The 16,108-nt window shown below is 44.5% G+C and overlaps 1 protein-coding gene across 1 annotated transcript in view; it reads left to right on the forward strand.

Annotated features, from left to right (window-relative positions):
- The window catches only part of LOC124622783 (LIM domain-containing protein ajuba-like), an 853,017-nt gene that overhangs the window by 745,326 nt on the left and 91,583 nt on the right, over positions 1–16,108 (forward strand). The gene's annotated exons all lie outside the window — the stretch shown is intronic.

Here is a 16,108-nt window from a genome sequence, read left to right on the forward strand (position 1 = left end):
GCCGGGATTTGGTGTATGAAGTCGTTCCACTTTAAATCTGACCGTACGGATACTCCTAGATATTTATGGGTGTGATTGCTTCCAGTGATTATTCTGCAATTGTACAATCATACAACAATGGGTGTTGCTGCCAGGTTATGTTCAACACGTAACATGTGTATATGTTGAAAGTCAGTTGCCAATCCCTGCACCAGGCGCTTATAGTGTGCACGTCTTCTTGCATTTCCCCAAATTCTTTGCACATATCAGCATCACCCGCAAAAAACCTCATGGAACTTCAGACATTATCCACTACGTCATTTACATATTTTGTGAAAAGTAATGATACTATAACGCACGCTCGGGGTACGCCCGATGTTGCATTTACGTCTGCAAAGTCCTCTCCGTTGAGAATGACATGCGACGTTCTGTTTGCTAGAAAGTCTCCGTCAAATTACACAGCTGGCCTGGTACTCATTCCGCTCTGTTCATTAGGCGACGTTGCTGAACTGCTTCGAACGCCTTCCGGCGGTCAAGCAGCATCGCATCGACCTGGGCGCCGGTATCTACTGCTTTCTAGCTACCTCTCGTGGACGAACAGGGAGCGACCGATGTTTTAGGAACGCATGTCTACTCTTACAGATGAAATATTTTGTGCCTACAAAAGTCATCATACGCGTAGACAGAAGACGTTCCAAAATTCTACAACAGACCGATATCAAAGTTATAAGGCTACGGTCTTTTGCGTTCGTTTAACGATCGGTCTTGACAATGGGGATGACCTGCGCTATTTTGTTCAGTCATCACGAACACTGCCCCCCTCCTGCTAACTACGGCACACTGCTGGGAGAAGAGGGATAAGTTCTCTCGCATCGTCTATTGTAAAATCGTATTGATGTCCTGTCAGGTCCAGTGACTTTTCATCTGAGCGATTTCAATTGCTTTTTTTTTTTTTTTTTTTTTACCCATGCTCACTTATTTCAGTATCTGATCTGTCATTGTCTCGTTCGGGCGACGCTTTACGGGAGGAACTACAGTTCCCAAAGTACTCATCCTATTTCGAAATTTTTTTTTTTTCACTACGGATACCTGTGGTAGGCCGGGGAAAACCACCGTTCAGGTCGTGTTGTCGGCGGGGCCGGGAGGTGCTTGCGCCTGATGTATTATACTAGGAGCCTTGTAGGCTCAACACAAACCGTTAGCGTCATTACCTTTATTACTTTCACCACAAGTACCTTTTCATTAGCAACTTTGAGCGAAGCACAAAATCAGTTACCTCTCTATTGTATTTCGTAAATAGTTTAGCAGGCTGGACATGGAGGTCTTAGTCTTAGTTTCTAGCTTTAACTTGCCCTAATCTCTTCTAGTTAAGGTAGTTTTTAGGATGGTAGATGTTAAAGACATGGTGAGCGATGGCCAGCGTCTTGAGGGTCATTCCAAGACCCGGGCCGCCGCCCACAACCAAGTGACGGGCGATATTATACCTATCTCTCCTCTATTCAATTCTCTTCCTTCCTTCTTTCTAAATATTTAATTTCGTTTTGTTTATTAATATCTCACTTGATTTAGTATTAGTTATAACTTTTTATAATGCTGCACAAAAAAAGATACCAAATAGAGCCCGCCTCCACGTGGCGGGACACGGGCAACGGTGTGAGTGGGGACGGGAAGCGGTGTGGTGTTACTTTGTCACTCTGGACCCCGGATCCAGTCACAGCGGCTAAGTGGCAACATACGACCCATCATAAGAATTTAGACGGTGGGTCATAAAAAGCAAGCAGCTAGTGAAAAAGAAATAATTCCGAAATCTGAGAATGGCCTCACCGTGCTGCCGGCTGCGCCGTATGGAACAGTTAAAGAACACCAAGACGTCGGCCTGCGCCCCCCCCCCCCCCCCCCGCCGGTCATACGCAATTCCTCCGCAGTAACAGAATTATTAATTTCACGGCATGGCGAGTACGATTCAAAAAGTTTCCTTCCTCCAGAGTGACGCGAATGTTTCCTAATTTAACATCCGTGCTCATTACGTTTGAGGGAAGATTGGGGGGAAAGCGAAATTCATAACGAAGATTAATCACCCGTGACGGCAATTCGCCCAAAAATCGGAAGTTGGTATTAAACGGGACGGGCGGGCTGCCCTCGGCTGGCCTCCCCTCCCCTCCCGCCTTCCCCCACCCCACCCCCCACCTACTGTTTTCTCCGAGGCGCCCCCACTCCCCCTCCCCCGCACCAACCTCGGGCAGACTTCTTCACGCACACACACACACACACACACACACACACACACACAGGGGGGCGGCTACCCATCCTACCACACGCTGGCTCGCTAGTGCGCGCGCAACTTTTTTAACGAGCAAATTGTGCTGGCGCGTTTTATTAATTAAAAAGTCTTTCCTAGGCTGCTCCTCTTTTTTTTCCTGCGGAGTTGGGACTTTCTGAAAGACAAATGAATGGTGCTCATTAGACGGCAGGGAAACAAGAGGCGGCGATATTGCGTTAAAAGCGGCCGACTAAAGATGGCGTGCCGGCGGGGCCCGAGGTGACGCAGCGCGCGGCCGGTAATGAAGACGAATGCGCCCAAATTCCGCGCGCCTACAAAATAAATCCATTACCCCGCGGGCGCGCCAGCCGGCGATCCGCGACCCCCGCCGACGCTGCGCTCCGTTCGGCCGCCGCCCGCGCAGCGCAGGTGCCTGCCGGCGTCGGCGCTCTCCTGAAACGCGCCGGTCTTTGCCCGGGAGTGGACTGCAGCGGGCATGGCCGAGGATTCGGCCCGCGGACCGCGCCGTGGCACTGAGCCCAGCTCGCACACACCCGCCCACCGCCACGGCACGCTGTCTGAGCGTCACGAGTAGGGATGGGTAGTTCGCGAACGAACGGGTGCAAAGGAACGGTTCACCAACATGAACGAAAGGGCCGAGGAACGATCGGTTCATAGTTCACTTCGGTCGCGGCAGTCTACTTATAGTTCCCGGGAACGAGGAACGATCGGTTCATAGTTCACTAGTTCACAAAGGTCGCGGCAGTCACTTCGGCAGTTCTCGTTCCAGCCTCGGTCGCGTGCTCGTCTCAGTCTCGGTCTCCCTCGGCTGCACTCGTCGTTCTTCGCATGACCACCTGTCTCAGCTCCACTGCCGACTGCTCCTCGTTAGTTCAGTATCCAGTTGTTCGTTTCGTTCGCTGCGCTCGCCTATTTTACATGTGTTCCAAAATGTTCTTGCACCTGGGTCTGGCTATTCAGCGTCCACGACCGATAATCAGAAAGTATTTTATAGTTATGTGAATTACATAAAAATTACGTTGTATGTATTAGGTACGTCTTTTCAGGTAACAAAAGGGCATATCAGCTCACTTCATTATATCGATGAACAGCAGTAGACATACTTATAACAAAGCAAGTTTTTTTTATTCATATATTTTTTGGTTTCATCGACTTGATTTAGCAGCTAACTTTCAATAATTTCCTTAATTTTTAGTGTAAGATAATTCGTATAAAACGATTTTCGTGTATTTTTCATATACAAAACATTACATTTAGGAAGGCTCTAATTATTTTTAAGTTTGGTTGTTTCCAATTTGCATTACCTGCTAGTTAGGTTTCTTTGAGAAAAAAAAAAAAAAAAAAAAGTGGGTTGTGGGTCATTTTGGCTCAGTAGGAAAAGCAGTGCCTCTCCATTTGAAAGACATAGATTGCCAAAAATCGTATTTACTTATTATCTCAAAAACATTTGTTCAGAAGGAGCTTTCAAACCAAAAACTTTATTACTGCGAACTTAATTATTATTATTACTGCTGCATTAACTTTAATAATGCAACATAAACACCTAATTTTTACTAAGCGTGTGACACAAGTATGATGAGAAAACCACATTTTATTTTATGCTTCCATAAAGTCTACTTCGCCTACGAACTCAGAGACAATTTGAAGTATGTATAGGGTGTAAACGATTATTGTTTACAACGTAGCATAGCTATGTAGTGGAAGTCGAAACGAAGAATTTCATACAAAACACTTGTGGTCTATTAAGATGGGAAATAGCCACCAACAGCTTTACAAGACTACATGTGCTATAGCCCATGCTTGTCGCGTGAGATTTTCATTACGTCTTCTCCAGCTCTCTACACATCGTCATCGATTGTTTAGCCATTGTTGTTTGCATTAGCTTGTTATTTCTTCACTGCTTAGTTATTACATATTTGTCTGTTTGTTATATCGGCTCGTAACGGTCAACACATCGTCCGTAATTGGCGAGCAGTCTGTACTCGGGGCCGGTTTTCCGTGCGCCACCCTGTGTTATTTCCCTGCGATGAGCTACACAACGGTACAGTTGGCTAAACGAGAGGTTCTGCAGAATCACAGAAATTACTTCTAAACGTGTGTAAGAATTCTGTAATGAATAAAAACTCTATACTCCAGGGGGGAGGCAAGTGCCCCCTCTTGGTGCCCTCCATCCTTCAGTCACCTACACTACTAGTTTTCAGTTATTCATAAGAAATATATACCAAGCGCAAATGAAGGGTGAACGAGTAAAAATGAACGGTTCCCAAAAGAGAACGATCAGCAGTGAACTAGTTCCCAAGGACGAACGAGTTTGCCTATCTCTAGTGACGTGGGGTGACTGCAATGCGCCGCGTTTAAATGGCAATACAGTCGCAATGCGTATGGTCCCGTTTTGTATTTCACACTTCTCAAGGACATAGATATAAAACAAAAGAAATAATCAGTATTATTCAATTATTTTTGGAACGCTGAAGAGATAATTTCGTCTGGTACAAACTGTCAGCGTACGAACAGACGAAGACAGTTTCATAGATTTCCGCATTCGGGTTGCCACGTAATCGTGGGTTATTTAGTATTGTAATCGAAATATTGCAGCATTTTTGAAACATAATAATGCAGACGTGAAAATACCTGAGGAATGTATGAGGGGCGTTCAAAAAGAAACGAGCCGCAGGCATAATTAGAGAAACCAGTAACTGTACGTTAGAAGTATTGACCCTGGCTGTTGAGACACTTGTCCCACCGTGACAGAAGGCGGTGAATGGCTGTCTCATAAAATTCCCGCCCGCCGGAGTGGCAGAGCGGTTCTAGGCGCTTCAGTCTGGAACCGCGCGACCGCTACGGTCGCAGGTTCGAATCCTGCCTCGGGCATGGTTGTGTGTGCTGTCCTTAGGTTAGTTAGGTTTAAGTAGTTCTAAAAGGCGAACCTCACCAACGCACCCCCCTCAGATTTAGTTATAAGTTGGCACCGTGGATAGGCCTTGAAAAACTGAACACAGATCAATCGAGAAAACAGGAACCTTTTTAAGAGGACCAGAAGTGGCGTAATCACAGGTAGAGAGGTCCGGACTGTGTGGAGGGTGGCCGAGAACCTCCCATTTGAATTTCTGCAGGAGTGCCACAACTGTGTTGGCCACATGAGATTTTGCATTGTCGTGGAGCAGAATGACCCCACAGGTGAGATTGCTTGGTCGTTTTGATTTGATCGGTTGGCGAAGGATGATCAAGGTTTGCGAGTAACGCTGGGCGTTCACTGTTGTCCCTGTGATTACACCATTTTTGGGTCCCTTAAAAAGACTCTGAGGGACAAGCGAGTCACCTCTGACGACGACGTCCAGCTGCACGTGCGGTACTGGTTAACACCGCAGCCCCGGGCATTGTATGAGATAGCCATTCACCGCCTTGTGTCACAGTGGGACAAGTGTCTCAACAGCCAGGGTCAATACTTCTAACGTACAGGTACTGGTTTCTGTAATTATGCCTCCGGCTCGTTTCTTTTTGAAACGTATAATATAGACGTGTTGGATAGTTTTAACGTTAAACGGATGTTCTTTAAAACGAGAATTACCTTGCAGGTCAAGCAGTTACATCTGCACATGTAAGCGGAAGCTTTCAACTGAAATGGCAAACGCTCTCGGAAACATGTAAGATTGGCAGTGTCCTCAAAATGTTTCCTTGTGGTTATTTCAAGGCCACAATGAATTATGGAAATCTTACGTTTCCTATAACTCAAGTATTAGAATGTGTTCCTTCTACAACATCATTTTCTTTTCATCCCCACCAAATCAGGAAGAAGTTGAAACTTGCTGACAGATTAAAACTGTGTGCCGCACTAAGACTTGATCTCGGGACCTTTGCCTGTCGCAGGAGAGCTTCTGTGAAGTTTGGAACGTAGGAGATGAGGTACTGGCAGAATTAAAGCAGTACTGAAAGGGTCGTGAGTCGTGCTTGGGTAGCTCAGATGGTAGAACAGTAGCCCGCGAAATGCAAAGGTTCTGAGTTCGAGTCTTAGTGCAGCACACAGTTTTAATTTGCCAGGAAGTTTGACATCGGCGAACTCTGCGCTGGAGAACGAAAATTTCATTCTGCATTAAGAACTTGTATCTCATCTTCCATTATCTTACTGTGGGCTGCATACAGTCACGTACACATAAAATACAAGGTCTGTATTGATTCCACTTGCTCTAATTTTCGTTTCTCCACTCCTTTTTCTGTTTAGTTCACTTCCATCCAAAACTATTGAAACTGACATCCTGCGTCCAACTTCAAACATTTTGTTCACGTGCTCCATTCCTGAAAATGTAGCACAAAGTGCTTTTTGGTGTACAGACCAATGAATTCCGTCTGTCGATCTTCGTAATTTATCGCACTTTCATTGCCAGTTAAATCTTTAAATTCTCTTTGCGTGGTACTGAAGTTTCGTTTCATAGCAAATTTGCAATAATTGCTGTTTATGCTACTGCATAATATATATCAAGAGCTCTCGTCCCCCTATTCTGTCATTCCTATTTGTTTTTGAAGGCTCGTGGAGATACATCACTAGACTGCCTGTTTTTGCCTCTTTCTCTGCAAATATCGGATGGGCCTGTGAACGTCCTTCATACCGCGAACTAATAGTGAACGGTAAACAGTGCTAACACCACGGTGTTGCCGAACTGAAGAGAGTTGTGCCGACCGAAAAATGCCACACCGCAGTACTAAGCGAAATGTCCCTCTGTACCGGGTACTTCCGGGAAGGAACTGCCAAAGCCGGGACAGCTCGCACCTTGGCCCGCTTATAACACTACTTTCCGCTACTGTTATACCATAACCTTAAAGTTGGAGGCACAGGGTGAAATAAAACTATCTTGATAAAGCAGTTATGGTATAAAGCAACAGAGCAGTGTTACCCTCTGAGAGGAATTTTGTTATGTTCACCGTGTTGTACCTAACGGAGGCGGCTTATCGGAAGTGAAAGTCAGGATTACGTAAATATTTAAACAGTAACAAACAATATTTTACCTATCTACACTGTTCATAGAATAAGGAAAACGGTCGCCAGCTTAATTAGGCAAGAGAATGATTGACATTCTTGTTCAAGAATATAAGTATGAGTAACTTTAATGGACAAACACAATCTATACAGGGTGAAAAGTATTTAAACCGACAAACTCTGGGAGGTTCTAGGGGACATCAAAACAAATATTTTTCCCTAATGTCATTTTTTCCTATGAGGATTATTTAAACCGGTGGAGGTCGTATTAAGATCTTCAGTTGTTAGAGGTCGTATTACGCTCTTCAGTTGCAGGCAACTGCTGTCCACCAGTGCACTAGTGCATTGTCTCTGTTTAATAATGGAACGATACACCTGGAGTGAGTACACTGATATGGTTGGTGCGTACTGCGTAGCGCACCACAACGGAAGAGCTGCACAGCGGGTTTATCAACAACAATATCCTAATCGGCGTATCCCGCATCATACGACCTTTGCTGCTGTGTACCAACGTCTGCCTGAGACCAGGTCATTTAGCAGATTACCTGGACAGGGACGCCGTCGCACGGTAAGAACGCTGCAACTTGAGGAAGCTGTCTTGCAGCTTGTGGAGCGGGATCCTTCAATCAGCACTCGTGAAATTGCACGTAACATGGGGACGAATCAGACGAATGTAAGAACAGTCCTTCGAGAGCAATTGTTACGTCCATTTCACTTACAGAGTGTCCGCAACCTGGAACCAGTTGATTATCCACCCAGAGCACAGTTTTCGCAGTGGTACCTGGGAGACTGTGAAATGCATCCTACATTTCCATCCTCTGTGTTGTTTACCGATGACGCAACGTTCGGGTGTGATGCACATTTCGCATGCTTGGAGTGAGGATAACCCACACGCCACGGTTACTAGCGCTCATGAAGTGCGGTTCTTCGTTAATGTGTGGGTCGGTGTTGTTGGGGACCGTTTAATTGGGCCGTATCTGCTACCTAGTTGTTGTGCCTTGGTCATAAAAAAATGGAAAAGTGTTCATCATCATCATGTGTTTGTTGGTTTAATTAATTTGCCGCCAGAGAAATCTTCCTCTACCGGTTTAAATACTCCTCATAGGAAAATATGACTTTAGGGAAAAATATTTGTTTTGATGTCCCCTAGAACCTCCCAGAGTTTGTCGGTTTAAATACTTTTCACCCTGTATTTTGCCACACGCGAGTGCAATGAACTCTGACACCTGCATATGTTCACGGTAAGATTGAAAGCTGGCAGAGCAGAACAGACTATTTGCATAAATATAACAGATAACAATACACACTATTACTTTCAGGGCTTAATCAAACTGAATGGTCTTTATAACATTACTATTAATATTCACTGTAGAATCATAAATTGGACATAGGTTCAGTATTACTTTTCAAACATTTTCCTAGCTGGCATAAATTGTATATGTAGTTCTCTGCAAAATTATGAACTGATCACAGGTTAAGTCTCTTTCAACTAAATACTTTTCTATTTAGAATGAAAGTTAAATGGAATTCACTAACAGGTTACTTCTCACTGTCTTTTGAATAAAGAAATTATTGTTTTCATAGATATTGGTCTTTCTATCAATCGTTATCTAGCATGAGCACAATAGACCATCTGTTGATCCTGTTACACCATTAATATGCACTTTTAATACACAAAGGGAGTCCAATATTGTACAGAAGTTCACTCGAATAGGAAGAGTAATTGAAACTTGCTATAATTAAATAGTGCACTTGCACTACTTTCAGTGGAGGGGGGCCCTTAATCTTGACCACTGTAGCAGAGCATACTAAACACACTTTCAATACACTAAAGAAACAAGTATTAGTTCTCAACTCTTACTGCAGTAGAACACAACTTGACATATATGTAAGAAACTGACTCACCTTTTGAGATTTGCAACAAGCAGCAATGTGATCATTTACCAAGTATAACTTTACCATCCTCAGTTTTATGAACTTTTAATTTTGAAATTGGCAACAATATATTAATAAGCAGTTTTAATTGAAAAATTATTTTCAGCAAGCATCATGTACTTTAGCTCACTCTCTTGCCACGTTAACTTTAACTTTCTTTCAATAAAGGACACTCGGTAAGCACTTTAGCGTGGGAGGGGCCCTAAGTGGATATGTGTCTGAGGATAAATCACGGTAGGTACAAAAGTTCAGTTAAAAATTACCTTGTACACTAAACATCCAATGAGCTGATCCTTCACTGTACATTACTATAGTGTTCCATTACAGTGATTGCGCAATGTGGTGGCGATTGCATGCTGGTAGGTGGATTTGCAGGTAGAATTGCCGGACTCTCTCATTTCTTGGTGGCGATGATAGACATCAATTCCAGAATAGCTCCAGCTCTTCATCCATCCGTCCGAGGCATTGGAAAGCCCCAGGAAAAGCCTCTCTCAGAACCAACGCAATATACAACTTTTACATGAGCAGTTGACAGTTTGGTAGCTCGTCCCCGACTGACTCTTTGTTCCACCTTTTCTACCTAGGGCAACCACAATTTGCGCGCGCTACACAGTTCCGTTCCCGAGAGCAACCACAACACCTTTTACATACAGAATAACTGATAACCCTAAGTGAAGGTCAGCAGTTTACATAACAGCAAACAAACATCTTAAATAAAACGGAACCTCTGCACATATTGATATTTCTATAAAAAAAAATTATTTAGATAAAATTATGCAACCTTAAAGATAACCAAAGAGATTAAGTGAGAAAGACAAAACATATCATTTGCTCATATTGCACATATCACAGAGATTACTCTTCATTACAGTATCGAATTAATTGTACATTAACTACAGAAGTTCAACTATGGGATGTTGAACAAAACAGAAAGCTAAATGAATCAACAAAAGGTATGTAGTGTGTAAGCTGCACGCGGGGAGTTTGGCGTGCCGTTGCTGCCTCTGGAGTATAGCATATCAGCTATATTCGACACTGTGGAGTCTGCTGTACGTTACGACTGTCTGTTGGCTGGTCGCTAAGAGGTTTCTCCGCGCATTGATCTGTTTAAGAACTTCGTATCCTACGAAGTCGTCAGATTCGGATTTAATTTCAGTTCAGTTTTACAGACAGTTTTCATGGACAATGGCTCTTTACTTAGCTCGCACGTATAGCGAGTCTCTCGCCCAACGCAGAGCGTCAAGCGTCTGGAAAAACGCGCGAGTGGCTACTGTGTAGCAGAAGGACCCGCAAAATTACAGGCCAATATCCTCAACATCGGTGTGCTGCAGAAGTCTAGAGCACATTCTAACTTCGAATATAATAAACCTCATTCAGAAAGCGTCGCCCGAGCGAAACTCGTGTGGCTGTTTCTCTCAAGATCCTGCGAGGAATGGATGAAGAGCAAGAGGCGGATTCCATACTCCTGGATTTCCTGGAAGGGCTTCACACAGTCCCGCCCTGAATACTGTTAACAAAGGTTCGAGGACACGGAACAGTTTCTCTGATATGTGAGTGGTTGGAAGACTTCCCTTGTAACAGAACCCAGTACGTTGCCCTCGGCGGCGAGGGTTCACCAGAGACAAGGTCATCGTCGTGAGGGCCCCACGGAAATGTGATAGGGCCGCTCTTATTCTATGCACAAACGATGCGAGCGGTAGAGTGAGTAGCAGACTATGGCCGTTTGCTGATGACGCTACAGTGTGAGGGAAAATGTCATTATTATTGACCTTAGAAGGATACAGATAATGACTTAAAATTCTTGGTTGGTGCGATGAATGGCAGCTTGCTCTAAATATAAAAAAATCTACTGCAAATGAGTACGACAAACAGTTGTGTACTGATCGAATACAGTCACTTCAATTAAATATGTAGGCGTAAGGTTACAGAGCGATGTGAAACGGAACAAGCACGTTTCAGACCATAGTAGGGAAGACCAGTGGTCGACTTTGGTTTATTGGGACAATTTTAAGAAAGTGTAGCACATCTACGAAGGAGACCGCGTCTGGAGCACTAGTGCGACCCATTCTTGAGTACTCCTTTAGTCTTTGGGATGCACGTCAGACGGATTAAAGGAAGGTATGGCAGCAGTTCAAAGGCGCGCTGCTAGATTTGTTGCCGACAAGATCGATCAATACGCGACTCTTACGAATCTGCTTTATGAATTCCCATTCTCAAATGGGACTCCCCGGAGAGACGACGGTGTGTTCTTTTTGCGAAGCACTAAAAATTTGTTGACTGCAGAACGGGCATCCTTCCGCCAACGTTCATTTTTACTTAAGGAGCACGAAGATAAAAGAAATAAAGACCTCGTACGAAGGCATACAGACGGTCCTTTTGTCCTCGCTCCATTTGCAAGGAACAGGAAAGAATGACGTAGTTGTAGATGGTACCGTCAGACACGCACTAGATATGGTAGCTTGAGGCGTATGTATCTAGATGCAGATTTACATGTACGACCGTCTGTTGGATAGTTGCTATGAGATTTGTCTGCTCACTGATCTCTTTCAGAATTTCGTTGAATTTTATTTCTGCATAGCAGGTCTTGTCATCATCCAAAAGAAACAACCCCATCGCTTCTGAGGTCTTTCTGTCTTCAACAGTGTCCACCTTGCGCATCAGTATAGGGGCACACTCAGAATGAATGTCTTGACAATTTTTTTTTCTTTTTAGTATGCAAATATTATATAACACTCATCTAAAATATATCTTGAGCGAGCGTGTTCACACACACACACACACACACACACACACACACACACACACACACACACACACATTCGTGGTCAACTAATAAATAATGTTGTTGCTGTTGTTTTTTGTTGTCTTCAGTCTGGCCTCTGGTTTGATGCAGCTGTCCTCGCTACTCTATCCTGTGCAAGCTTCATCTCCGAATACCTACTGCAACCTACATCCATCTGAAGCTTCTTGCTGTATTCCTCCTTTTGTCTCCCGCTACAGTTTTTGATCCCCACACTTCCTTTTGTTACCAACTGGCTATTCTACTACTAACCAAACACTTATTTTAGTCAAGTCGCGCAATAAAATTCTTTTCTCTCCGTCAGATTCAGTGCCTCCTCATTAGTTATTCCGGCAACCCATCTAACCTTCACTATTGTCCTGTAGCACTACATTTTAAAAGCTCCTATTCTCTACTTGTCTGAACTTTCGTACACGTCATTCCATACAGGGCTACACCCCAGACAAACTGGCACAGAAAAGAATTTCTAACATTTAAATCTATATTCGATGTTAAAAAAATTGGAGCTCCGGTATTTAAAGAGCTCTCCGTAGCTTTGTGACGTGCGGTTTACTATACATGACCGCATGTGGCCTCGTTATTCTGCTACCCTTGCTTTACTTCTCTCTTAGCAGCTAGTTAAATTGGACGATGGGTGTTTTCTCTAGCCGTGTCTATTGCTTCTTCCGGCGTCCCGCCGCGCGAACGAACGTGCGTCTTATTTTGTTGTCCTCCTCTGTTTTCCCACTGCGTGTGCTCGGTCTCATTCAGCTACTGCAGAGTTGCAGACTGCGCTGCCCGTCTGTCTTGAATCACCGTGCTTCTTGGTCCGCTGTTAATGGTGGCGTAACCGGCCTATCTTCCCTCAAAGTGGTCGAACTCCGTTAAAAATTTTATAACTTGGAACCCGTATTGCTCTGTGCCGTAACTACACTTTTATTAATAACACGGAAAAAAAATCACTATTCTGGTATGAAGGTTGAAAAGTAAAGTAATGTGTGAGCTTCTGTTGGGCCCCCTAGAGTCTCACCTGTACACAGAGGGAAGCCTGTGGTGCTGTTGTCCGAGCACACAGCGGGACATAATGCTGTTGTGGCCTGGCGTGTATAGACCGCGGTGTGTGCGACCAGTCCGTGTGTCCCTGGCTTCGGTAGGGGACGCCTAGCAGCGTGGCAACCCGCTAGCCGCAGATGTGTTCCACGGTGGTATGCGGACAGCCAAGTGCCCGGACACCCGATTAACAAATTCATCAGGGGTAATTCAAGGGTTCTAAAACCACCAAAGTCGACTGTTGGTCATGTCGCAGTGAAGCAGAAACACGAACGGTCAGCTGCAGCCCGACTGAGACCAGGCAGATCTCACGCGCTGATGGAGAGGAACCGTGGAGTACTGCGAAGTGTGTTTGTAAAAAGAAAAGCACATAAAATCAGCCGAACGAATCACTCGTGAGTTGCAAAGTGAGCGGTGCTCACTCCCAAGTATGCGTTTTCGTGAACTTCGCTGCCTAACTGTGTTTGGTTTCCCGCCCTTGTTGCGGTTACGTCGTGGTTCTTCTTCCTTCTATGTGTGGCAGCAGTGATGTGTATCGATATTTGCGCCGTGTACCATCTTTGGTTTGGTGAATATAGTTTCTGGCTAGGGGATCTGGAGGCAGTCGGACGGTTGTTGCGGACGAGGGAAGTTATCTCCACGCGGTGCAGTCGGCTGGGGCCGCTGGCAGCCCCTGCACAGTGTCGGAGCGTGTGTGGAGCTGTCCGATCGCTACGAACTTCATGGTTCACCGACCCTGGACGTCACACTTGAGGACTGGTTTCAAATACCCAAGCCACGTCCATTCATGTTTTTCTGGTTTGTTTCGGTGGTTTGCTGGTGGGGAGGTTTCCCTGTGAGCAACACCGACTGTTTCTACTGCTGAAATTTAGCCACCATGCGGCGCAATTAACTATTTTGGTCGACTACAATTTGAGTGCACTAGTGGAATTTTCTGTCTTGTTGACGTTAGCATCCTGGTTATCTGCCCTGGCCACTAACGTAATGTCAGGCAGCGTCCTTTCCTCACCTGTTGTCGCTGTCCAACATGGTGTGTAATTTTGACAGCTAATACATACTCCATTGTGGATTATCACGTTTGTAACCTTTCCGGTTTGAGTTCTCATGTACTGATTGACGGGAAACAAGTCGTCGTGTCGGTCGGTCTGTGGCTGTCCCCTGGTTGGGTTCCGACGGTTCAAGTCTAGTTGGGCTCACCACCTGTCTGGCCTAAGTGAACGAGGGCAGACCGATCTCCCTGGAGGCTTCTGAGTGCCACCGGTGTTTAATTATCTGTTATCAGCTACTTTAAATTCGAGGCTTATGGCTATTTTTTTGTATCCTTAAAAATTTTGCAAAATTAAGTTTTAAATTTATCTTTCAAGCTTAAACATTGCGGCCTTCTGCCTTTATGGTAATATGATTTAAAATTTTGAATCTTAATTGTGGCCTTCAGCTATCCGTATTGGACCTTGCATATGTATGTTGTATCTGCTTAGCCTTAAGGCTTTCCACGTAGCCGTGATACGTTTCATTATTTATTTGATTTGCCTCTTTAATTGCATTTTAATCTTGTTGATTTTTAATATTTCTTGTTGTTAAACAGTCTGGACTTCTGCCTTTAAAAGTCTATGGTAATATATTCTAAAAATTTGAAATTGAATTGAAGCCCTCAGCCATTTGTATTGCACTTTGCATATGTTTGCTGTTTTTTTTAAAATTAGTTTATTGCTATTTTAACTGGATTTTTATCTTGTCGATTTGTTAAGATTTCTTGTTTGGAGGCCTTCAGCCGTGAAAGTGTTGCATTCGGTAAAGGTCCGGCTATGTGCCGCTTTGGTTGTAAAGGTTACTAAATGACGATAAATGACAATTAGAAGGAGAAACTGACCTCAAACTTTGGCGCTTTCTAGAATCCCATTACCTGATCTGCCCAGCGGGCTTAGCGGGCGTATCACAAAGGGTTACCAACAATGCAGCTGGGACAGTGACTGTGCACAGAGCGTTAAAAGGAATGCATTAAAATGGCCGAGCAGCTCCTCATAAGCGACACATTTCGGCAGTTGTCAGCCGCGCTGGTTGAGGAACTGTACGTCCTATTACAAAGATTCCTTACCAACCTAGTGAGCAGCGTGGGACCACGTGGCAGAGCACGCGCTGCCGTCCGTGGTCATCACACACCCTACCAACAAGGGAATCTCCCCATCGCACCCCCCTCAGATTTAGTTATAAGTTGGCACAGTGGATAGGCCTCGAAAAGCTGAACACAGATCAATCGAGAAAACAGGAAGAAGTTGTGTGGAACTACGAAAAAAAATAAGCAAAATATACATACTGAGTAGTCTATGCGCAAGATAGGCAACATATAGGATACGTTGAATTCAGGAGCGCCGTGGTCCCGTAGTTAGCGTGAGCAGCTGCGGAACGAGAGATCCTTTGTTCAACTCTTACCTCGAGTGAAAAGTTTAATTTTTTATATAATCAACTTCGCTCTCCGAAATTTCAGGAGAGGCACGTCCTTTCGTCAACTAATCGCACGGTTTTGCGGTGCGGTCGCAAAACACAGACACTAAACTTATTACAGTGAACAGAGACGTTGATGAACGAACGGACAGATCATAACTTTGCGAAAATAAAGATAATAAACTTTTCCCTCGAGGGAAGACTTGAACCAAGGACCTCTCGTTCCGCAACTGCTCACGCTAACCACGGGGCCACGGTGCTCCTGAATTCAACGTATCCTATATGTTGCTTATCTTGCGCTGGACTACTCAGTATTTTCCTTATTTTTTTATAGTTCCACACAACTTCTTCCTGTTTTCTCGATTGATCTGTTTTCAGTTTTTCAAGGCCTATCCACTGTGCCAACTTATAACTAAATCTGAGGGGGGTGCGATGGGGAGGCTCCCTTGTAAGCAGCACATCCCAGCTGCTGTTATGTCCAGGGGAACATCACCAATTGCCGTAACTTCATCGTAATTTCTGTTCGTCTCATAGAATCTTTCAGTTACCTTCTGTACAAATTTATAGCAGTTCCTCCTATGTATTGTCCAAGTTTCATCGAGCTATTTTACTTGGGAGTGACACATCAAACGAAAGTTACTTTCGCTTTAAAGTTTTGCTCACCAGTATA

This window comes from Schistocerca americana, chromosome 7 (genome assembly GCF_021461395.2).
Source record: "Schistocerca americana isolate TAMUIC-IGC-003095 chromosome 7, iqSchAmer2.1, whole genome shotgun sequence".
In the NCBI taxonomy this organism is placed as follows: Eukaryota; Metazoa; Arthropoda; class Insecta; order Orthoptera; family Acrididae; genus Schistocerca; species Schistocerca americana.